This window comes from Myotis davidii, unplaced genomic scaffold (assembly GCF_000327345.1).
Source record: "Myotis davidii unplaced genomic scaffold, ASM32734v1 scaffold1914, whole genome shotgun sequence".
Taxonomy (NCBI): domain Eukaryota; kingdom Metazoa; phylum Chordata; class Mammalia; order Chiroptera; family Vespertilionidae; genus Myotis; species Myotis davidii.
The window spans coordinates 115,198-122,712 of NW_006285311.1; the positions used below are offsets into that span (position 1 = coordinate 115,198).

At 48.0% G+C, this 7,515-nt stretch overlaps 1 non-coding gene across 1 annotated transcript; it reads left to right on the forward strand.

Annotated features, from left to right (window-relative positions):
• Window positions 1-259: 259 nt before the first annotated feature.
• Window positions 260-332, forward strand: TRNAK-CUU. Its single transcript has one exon. It is a non-coding gene; the product is annotated as a tRNA-Lys (tRNA).
• The last annotated feature ends 7,183 nt before the right edge of the window (window positions 333-7,515 follow it).

Consider the following 7,515-nt stretch of genomic DNA (forward strand, 5'->3'; position numbering starts at 1 on the left):
CCCCCGATGGCGTCCTGGGGTCCCCGACCACCGGCACCCACCGCGCGCCTCTGACCGCAAGGGGGCCGCTTGGGGCTTCGAGGAAACGGTGTTTGTGCGCCCAAAACGGGGCAAAGGCTGAGAAGGGAAAAAAGCAAAAAAGTTGATCCCCCAAAATGAGAAAAAAAACCCCAAAACCAAGACCAAAACCAATGCCAGTCCGGGAGGAAGTGAGGCGTGATCCTCTGAAAAGACCCAGAGCCGCGCAAAGCCGCCACCTGCCCGGCTAGCTCAGTCGGTAGAGCATGGGACTCTTAATCCCAGGGTCGTGGGTTCGAGCCCCACGTTGGGCGGGCCGCTTTTTTCTTTAATTTTTATTTTTTATTTTTTATTCTTTTCCTTCCCCAGTTCGATCTCAGACCGCATCCGGGGTTTTTCTTCTTTTTCCAACAATTCAAGACATAAAAAACAACACCTACTCAGACGGGAGGAACCTGGTGAAGAGCGAACCCATGAAAACCAGAGAGCAGCTCATCTTAGAAATACGCGAAGGTCAAAGGCAATCCATAAGCAAATAAGTAAGTAAAGAAATAACTAAGTAAATAAATAAATAAACAGAAAAATTAATAAATTAATTAATTAAAAGAATGAAAGCAAGAAATATGCCAAGGTTACAATACATAAATAAGCAAATAAGTAAGTAAATAAATAGATACATAAAAAATAAATAAATAGAAATACGCAAAGATTAAATATAAAGAAAAAGAAAAAGAAACACGCAAAGGTTAAAACAAGTAAGTAAATAAATACGTAAAAAATAAATAAACAGAAAAATTAATTAATTAATTAATTAAAAGAACGAAAGCAAGAAATACGCCAAGGTTATAAAATACATCAATATGCCGAGGCCGGTTTGGCTCAGTGGATAGAGCGTCGGCCTGCGGACTGAAAGGTCCCAGGTTCGATTCCGGTCAAGGGCATGTACCTGGGTTGCGGGCACATCCCCAGTAGGGGGTGTGCAGGGGGCAGCTCATCGATGTTTCTCTCTAATCGATGTTTCTAACTCTCTATCTCTCTCCCTTCCTCTCTGTAAAAACTCAATAAACTATATATTAAAATTTAAAAAAAATAAAAAAAAATAAAATACATCAATAAGCAAATAAGTCAGTAAATAAATAGACACATAAAAAATAAATAGAAATACGCAAAGATTAAACATAAATAAAAAGAAAAAGAAATACGCAAAGGTTAAAACAAGTAAGGAAATAAATACATAAAAATAAATAAAGAGAAAATACAAAGGTTAAAACAAACAAACAAATAAATAAGCAAATCCATAGAAAGAAAGAAACGAGCAAAGGTTATCTGGCGTAGGAAAATATTGGTTACCTAAAAAACAAAAACAAACACACAAACCAACAAAAATACGGGTTGGGGAGTGGCCTGTGGAAGCCGAGGTCAGGAGACAGGAACATGGATGAAATTGTGGGGCGTGTACGTACGACGGAGGTCATCCCTGTGCAGACCTGGGGAATGCCATGTTTTCAGCTGACCGCCACGTGATGTGCAGGATTCCTCTGCAGATCAGCTGGGCCGCACGCGGTGTGCTATGCAGATTAAGATCAGGTCTGGAAATTCCTTGATTTTATTTTATTTTTTTTACTTTGACTGTAAATTCCTTGCGATGCCTGCGCTTCCTGCCTGTGGGAAGGGCTAGTGACTATCCCAGGCTGTTTAGAAACCTCTGGACGGTTGGTGTTAGTCATTCGCTTTTATTTTAATCAGGTGGCTCCTGTGAGCAGACCCTTGGGAGTTTTTTTTTTTTTATTTTGTTTTCCCTAAATGAGTTATTCAAACGGAAAATTTCCCCTTCGGCCATTTCAGTCTCCAAAGATACCTCCAAACAAATAATGAGATTGTCCTAACATAACTCAATTTCTCAGGGCGAAAACGTTGCTTTTCTCTGCAAATTCTTTGTCTTAAATATTTTCTTTTTTAAAAAATATATATCTTATTGATTTTTTTTTTACAGAAAGGAGGAGAGAGGAATAGAGAGTTAGAAACATCGATGAGAGAGAAACATCGACCAGCTGCCTCCTGCACACCCCCCACTGGGGATGTGCCTGCCACCAAGGTCCATGCCCTTGACCGGAACCGAACCCGGGACCCTTCAGTCCGCAGGCCGACGCTCTATCCGCTGAGCCACACCGGTTAGGGCAATGACCATATATTATTATTATCATCACTTCATGACACAATTTCAGACTTTGGAAGGAACACACAGAAATTTTCAGCTTCAGAAATGAAGGTCCCTAAATACCCCTTTTATTACAGAAGGGGTACTCAATCACAGGTGATGGGAGGGGAGGAAGAAGCTTTAAATAGATATAGATATAGGTATAGATAGAGATAGAGATAGAGATAGAGATAGAGATAGAGATAGAGATATATCCTATTGAGTTTCAAGGCTATAAGATGCCTGGAAGAAGCCTGACTTTCAGGCCCAGCATATGTAAAAATACTTGCAGAGATACCAATAAAAATGCTGGAAGCCAGAGCCCAATATCAGCTAGACTGGTCCTGACCTAGACCTTCACCCCTATCTAACGGTCATCCTGGGATGAACCCAGCTGATCTCTCACCAAATTTCTGTAACTTTTCTCTTCAGTTCTGCCATCCAATGAATAATTAGATATTTTATTGATTTCATATATATATTATCGATTTCAGAGAGGGAGGGAGCGGGAGAGGGAGATGGAAACATCCATGATGAGAGAGAATCACGCATCAGCTTCCCCCATGCAGGCCCCCCACTGGGGACGGAGCCCGCCACCCGGGCCGGTGGCCTGACCTGGGATGGAAGGTGGCCTCCTGGTTCCTAGGTCGAGGCTCAGCCACTGAGTCACGCCGGCGGCCGGGCTGCGACCTTATTTGGAAACAAGGTCGTTGCAGACGGAATTCCTTAGGCCGTCCGGTCATACCCGAGTGGAATGGGCTCTGGTACCAGGGGGACCGGTGTCTCTAAGAAAAGGCGAAATTTGGAAACTGAGGCACACAGGAGAGCGCCCTGTGACGGTGAAGGCAGGGGTGGGGTCCTGCCTTTGCCAGCCAAGAAGCGAGAGGGCGGAGATTGCCAGGAAACTTCTAGAAGCTGGGGGAGGCGGAGGGGGCCATGGCACAGACTCTTCCTCACCGCCACCCAGATAACACGTGTGCGGTGTAAGCCAGCTTACCCTATTCCGTCCGGGTTATGCCCCAGGGCACGGATATCACCCGCGTTCTACTGCCAGGCGATTTTTCATTTTAATGTTTCTGCCCCTCACTCTAGGCAATTGTCACCGTGTCTCCATTCCGTGTCAAAAGCCTCGGGAAAAGCAATGGTTTGTGCTGCTATCTGGAACTCATTTTTTGGGTTGACTTTTCTTGGTTAAATGGCATTTAAATACATAAAACAAATATCAAACATACAAGTCTTTGTTTGACGATGGTTGCCAAGATCAAGAAATTTCTCGCCCTAACCGGTGTCGCTCAGTGGATAGAGCGTCAGTCTGCGGACTGAAGGGTCCCGGGTTCGATTCCGGTCAAGGGCATGGACCTGGGTTGCGGGCACATCCCCGGTGGGGAGTGTGCAGGAGGCAGCTGGTCGATGTTTCTCTCTCATCGATGTTTCTGACTCTCTGTCCCTCTCCCTTCCTCGCTGTAAAAAATCAATAAAATATATTTAAAAAAAAGAAAAAGAAATTTCTCTATGTGACACGGCACCAGAGTTAAGTTAGGGTTCTTCAAAAGGCTGACACGCCGAGCTCAAAAGGTTCGCCATCACTGGGATAGAGCGTCGGCCTGGGGACTGAAAGGTCCCGGGTTCGATTCCGGTCGGGGGCATGGACCTGGATGGCGGGCTCAGACCCCCCAGCATGGGGCATGCAGGAGGCGGCTGCTCCATGATTTTTTTCTCATCATTGTATTTCTCTCTCCCTCTCCCTTCCTCTTTGAAATCAATAAAAACATTAAAAATAAATAAATAAAAGCCAGAGAGACAAGCGTAAGGCCTGGAGGATGTTGGGGGCCCCTTGCGGAGGCACCTTGGGGGCCTGTCAAAGCAGGAAGGGTTCAGATCTGTAGAGGATTTTTTATGAGTTTCTTTGAGTCAACCTGAGGACAATTGCTGGGAAGCAAAATCTCCATTTGGGGTTGAGAAAAGGCTCCAGAGAGTGGCAGTTTTGCACCTTAATTTGTTTTATTATTATTATTATTATTATTATTATTATTATTGGCCCAGTGCATGACATTCGTGCACCGGGGATGGGGGCAGTCCCTCAGCCTGGCCTGCACCCTCTCGCAAGTCCCCGGGGGAGTGGGCCTAAGCTGGCAGGCGGACATCCCCCCAGGGGACCTTAGCGCTGCTGGAGGCAGGCGCCCACCACCACCACCACCACCACCGGTGAGATCGCCAGCTGGGAGCCCCCCTTTTGGCTGAGCGGCGCTCCCCTTGGGGGACCACACTGAGCATCTGCTGCCTGGTGGTCAGTGAGCGTCATAGTGACTGGTTGTTTAGGGGTTCAGTTGATCTGCATATTAGGGTTTTATTATATAGGGAAAAAAATTTTTTTAAATATACCTTATTGATTTTTTACAGAGAGGAAGGGAGAGGGATAGAGAGTCAGAAACATCGATGAGAGAGAGACATCGATCAGCTGCCTCCTGCACATCTCCCACTGGGGATGTGCCCGCAACCCAGGTCCATGCCCTTGACCGGAATCAAACCTGGGACCCTTCAGTCCGCAGGCCGACGCTCTATCCACTGAGCCACACCGGTTTGGGCTAGGGAAGGATTTTTTAAAAAATATATATATTTTTGTTGATTTCAGAAAGGAAGGGCGAGGGAGAGAAACATCCACGCTGAGAGAGAATCACTGATGTCTCCTGCACGCCCCCCACTGGGGATGGAGCCCCGCAACCCAAGCATGCGCCCTTGACGGGCATCGAACCCCGGCAAAAAAATTTTTTTAAATATACCTTATTGATTTTTTACAGAGAGGAAGGGAGAGGGATAGAGAGTCAGAAACATCGATGAGAGAGAAACATCGATCAGCTGCCGCGTGCACTCCCGCCACGGGGGATGGGCCCGCCACCCAGGCACATGCCCTTGACCGGAATCAAACCTGGGACCCTTCAGTCCGCAGGCCGACGCTCTATCCACTGAGCCACACCGGTTTGGGCTAGGGAAGGATTTTTTAAAAAATATATATATTTTTGTTGATTTCAGAAAGGAAGGGCGAGGGAGAGAAACATCCACGCTGAGAGAGAATCACTGATGTCTCCTGCACGCCCCCCACTGGGGATGGAGCCCCGCAACCCAAGCATGCGCCCTTGACGGGCATCGAACCCCGGCGGACCCTTGAGTCCGCAGGCTGGTGCTCTACCCACTGAGCACACCAGCCAGGGCTGCAGCTGATTCTACACATCACAGAAGGATTTTGTGCCAAAGGATTTCATAGGCTCCGTGCAGGTAAAGGTTGGCCTTTGTCAGGGAAGACACCAGCCGGGACAGGACTAGCGGCCGTGACTCGTTTTCGTTTAGAAAGTTTTAATTTTTTTTTAATCTATTTTATTGATTTTTTACAGAGAGGAAGGGAGAGGGAGAGAGAGTTAGACACATCGATGAGAGAGAGACATCGATCAGCTGCCTCCTGCACATCTCCCACTGGGGATGTGCCCGCAACCCAGGTCCATGCCCTTGACCGGAATCGAACCTGGGACCCTTCAGTCTGCAGGCCGACGCTCTATCCACTGAGCCACACCGGTTTCGGCTGTCCTCCCATTCTGCAGCTGAGCCAACTCGGGACTTGGAAACAGGAGAGCGACCTGAGGCCATGCATTCACGTGGCGTGTTGCGCGCACATCCCTGGACGTTGGTGACAGAGGCTGCGAGGTGCACCCCACTAGCCCAGCCGGGGGTGGCTCAGCAGTTGAGCGTCGACCCAGGAACCAAGAGGTCCCCGGTTCGATTCCCGGTCAGGGCCCAGGCCCGGGTTGCGGGCTGGATCCCCAGTGGGGGGCGTGCAGGAGGCAGCCAATCCATGATTCTCTCTCATCATGGATGTTTCTCTCTTTCCCCCTCTCCCTTTCTCTCTGACATCAATAAAAATATATATTTTTTAAAAAAGGTTGCACCCCATTCACGTGGTGGACAGTGGGTTGGGCAGGGGTGGGCAACCCCTGGCACGCGTGCCAACCACGGCATGCCAGTAACTTCTGCTGGCACGGGAAACCCTCTCTTATAATCTTCCATTTACAATTTTCTTCTTAATATCGACTTTTTATTTTTTAAAATACATTTTATTGATTTTTCACAGAGAGGAAAGTAGAGGGATAGTTAGAAACATCGATGAGAGAGAAACACCAATCAGCCGCCTCCTGCACATCTTCCATTAGAGATGTGCCCACAACCCAGGTCCATGCCCTTGGCCGGAATCGAACCTGGGACCCTTCAGTCCACAGGCCGACGCTCCATCCACTGAGCCACACCAGTCAGGGCGATATATTGACTTTTTAAATTTTTTTTCAGATACATTCAGTGTCGGTGCATCTTAGGTAAATAAATAGTTTTACATAAAAGTTATCTTCAGGACCGGAGACATGGATGGACGAGACAGGGGAAGAGCAATTTCCATGCCTCTGCCTTAACGCTCCCGCCTTCCTAGGTCCGACCAGTGTTTTGGTTTCATCCACATGCGCTTGGGAACCTTTGCTCTCAGGGATGGATTTTGTGAGGTCTCGTCATAGGAGGAGCCTGGCGGATGACAGTAGGAGCGCGGGCCTGTCTCTGAAGGTCACGAAATAGAAACCCGATGCAAAATCTCCGTCATCGGCGATGCAGCCGCCAGAGTCCCACCGAGACTGTCACACGGAGTCATACAGTTTTCTGTCGGACCGTCCGTGTACATGTAGACGTTAAAAAATAAATGTATTTTTCTTTTTCTTTTTTTAAAAATATATTTTATTGATTTTTAACAGAGAGGAAGGGAGAGAGACAGAGAGCCAGAAACAATGATGAGAAACATTGATCGTCTGCCCCCTGCACACTCCCTACTGGAGATGTGCCCGCAACCCAGGCACATGCCCTTGGCCGGAACCGAACCCGGGACTGGACCCCTCAGTCCGCAGGCCGACGCTCTATCCACTGAGCCAAACCGGCTTCGGCTAAATGTATTTTTCATCATCATAGACTGTGTGTTTGTCGCTCGAGTGAATTTTATTATTTCCTCAAGGTTCTTCACATACTTCCACCTTAAGAGACATCAAGCAGGCATCACACGCTCTGAAAAAATTAGGGTTGGCACGCAGAAATTTGAGCCGGAGATTTTGGTGGTTTTGGCACGCGCTCAGAAAAAGGTTGCCCACCCCTGCTCTAGGGGCTCCAAGGCCAAGCTCGCGCCGGCGTCCCCGCGGGACCCGCTCAAACCCCTGGGGACCCGCAGGCCACGTGGGCTAGCAGTGAGCGCGGATGATGGATGGTGGATCACCCCCAGGCCT